We start from the raw sequence: 2,580 nt of genomic DNA on the forward strand, positions 1-2,580 counted from the left end.
TGTTGGACTCCATCCAGGGAGAAGAAAACTCTGAGCTCCAGCACTGAACCAAATGAACCTGTAGAGACAATAGAGGTGAGAGAGACACAGAGAGACAGGCCCTGTTGACAAAACGTCCCCTATTTCACGGTTATAATAACTTGTCTCATATGCTGTGGAAAGTGAAGAAGGTGTGATGGACGCTCCCATTGCAATGAACTGAAAAAAGACACTGGCGTCAGAAGCTCTAAGTTCTCATTTTATCTTAGTGAGGCCTGTTTTAAGAGTTTTCGTTTCTACCTTCTCTTTACTTCACTTAACCAATAAGTTCTTGGGTTAAGTTTTTTTAGTTTACAGCAACAAAAAAAACTTTGCATCACCAATTTGGCAAAATAAGGGAAATTACAATACCACAAAATACAAATGTGAAACACTGCTTCACAGATCAGCATATAATCAACAACTCAATCTCACAACTCTAAATTAGTCCTTTTGTTAAGTCCTTTAAAAGTCCAGATGAACTTCACAGCACACTGCAGCAAAATAATAAAGTTTCAGTCCTACCACGATTCAGGTGAACGAATCAGTGTCCTTATCCCGCGAGTATAGGTTGGTCTTGTGGAACAGACCCGTATCCGACGCAGTTTATTCTATGGGTGGTTCGCCATCTTCTTTCCCGGCTTCACGTGCATAAACACCAAGCAGCTCCTCACAACAAAAAAACCTGGCCTGTTACAACAGGGAAATACACACATTTCAGTCTTTTATATCTTCAACAAAATTAACTGAGGAAGACTAGCACCTAAACACAGGTTAAACGTTAAATTAAATCTGAACCGCACCCTAAAATGGTGGCGGTGTTCGTCTCCATTCTCTCACCAGGCTAAACTTGACCGTGCCTGATGCATGTAGCTTTTCAATTCTTTTACACATATAAAACCACAAAATACACAACATAATTCACATTTTTTTAGCTTAGCTACTGGCACTTAGGCTTAACGTTATATTCAGCTCGAAAGAAAACAAGGAAATGCATAATTTACATGTTGTAAATAGTAGTTTTCACTCAGCAAATCCAAAAACAGAATCCATCAATGTGGACTAAAAGCAACACAAAATCCTCCAAAAATGGAAAAGAAATGAGGTTTTACAGTCTTCAAAACTTGTTTTTTACTCTTTCATCTCGGTCGGTTTCAGACTTCTCTGTTGTTTCCTTCTCAAGGTCAACTGCTCTCGCTCTGTTTTTCCTCTCTCTCCAGCAAGCGGCGCTAGAGTCACTCTGATTGGCTGTTACTTCTGCACTCATTAAATTACTGATTTAATGCCTAATTTTATTTGCTTGCTTACATCACATTTTTATTTGTTTTCCCTTTTAGTGGTTTTAAGGTAACATTAACATGGGTTACATGTGCATGAAAAAACAATTTGGCTTTCCAGCCTAACTGCTGCAAAGAAAATCCTGGTGATACGGTGGAAACCAACATGTACTCTATCACTACACAGTTGGTGGAATATTCTTACTTTAGAGCTCTCTGTGTCAGTCTCACAAAGGAAAAGACCATAAGGTCTTGGTCTAGGTGAGCGAATGAGAGAATGAAGGTGTGTATTGTTTTTCTGAACACGTAGATGCCTTTTTTTTCTGTCAACACGAAACCAAATACAAAATTGCTCACAAAAATTGCTGAGTAGAAACCAGAAATATATTTGGTAATTTCAGCAAGTATATTTACTTTTAAATAAAATAAATATTGATCAAATCTAATTATTTGCAGGTTTCATGAAAGAGGTCTATATTGAGCCTAATCTTGTCTCTCCCATCAGTTAGACTCTGGTCTGGTGTGTAAGAAGGTCTCAGACTTGAAGGCCGTCACTGCAGCACAGACAGAAGACTCAGAGCGGCAGGAAGACGTGGTGTGAAGTCCAGTCAGGTTAGAGCCACCTGCATCAAATAAAGGCCGACTGCAGATTTACAGTTAAATTTACAACTTACACAAGTTGTATGTGATTTTCTTCAGATGCAGTAGAACCAGACTCACCTGATGGAAACAAAGTAGAACATCACTGAAATATCCCTGGAGATGGAGGCTGTGGAGGAAGAACACTTTGCTAGATGTTAACATCTTCCAAGAACTGCTTGGCTGATTCAAATAAACAGCCAGCTTCCACATCAAGTGAAGGACCTGTTGGGCAACTCTGTTGATGGAAACATTGTGATACTAATTTTATTTAACAGCTTTCAAGACAAATAAATGCAAATGTGTTCTTTTGCTTTGGCTTATTGTTCAGATTCTCAGTTCTTGCCACTATGAGGATGAAATGTGCCACAGTGTAACAGATTATTAGGATTTGGGATGTTGCTGATATGTACAGTGAGGAAAATAAGTATTTGAACACCCTGCTATTTTCCAAGTTCTCCCACTTAGAAATCATGGAGGGGTCTGAAATTGTCATCGTAGGTGCATGTCCACTGTGAGAGACATAATCTAAAACAAAAAATCCAGAAGTCACAATGTATGATTTTTTAACTATTTATTTGTATGATACAGCTGCAAATAAGTATTTGAACACCTGAGAAAATCAATGTTAATATTTGGTACAGTA

At 38.3% G+C, this 2,580-nt stretch overlaps 1 long non-coding RNA gene across 1 annotated transcript; it reads right to left on the minus strand.

Moving 5' to 3' along the window:
- Positions 1–6: 6 nt before the first annotated feature.
- Positions 7–2,368, minus strand: LOC123964131. Its single transcript, XR_006823342.1, has 4 exons — positions 2,016–2,368; positions 1,023–1,938; positions 544–708; positions 7–58 (listed from the first exon to the last, which is right to left on the minus strand). It is a non-coding gene; the product is annotated as an uncharacterized LOC123964131 (long non-coding RNA).
- Positions 2,369–2,580: the final 212 nt, after the last annotated feature.

The sequence above is a fragment of the Micropterus dolomieu genome, unplaced genomic scaffold (genome assembly GCF_021292245.1).
Source record: "Micropterus dolomieu isolate WLL.071019.BEF.003 ecotype Adirondacks unplaced genomic scaffold, ASM2129224v1 contig_748, whole genome shotgun sequence".
In the NCBI taxonomy this organism is placed as follows: Eukaryota; Metazoa; Chordata; class Actinopteri; order Centrarchiformes; family Centrarchidae; genus Micropterus; species Micropterus dolomieu.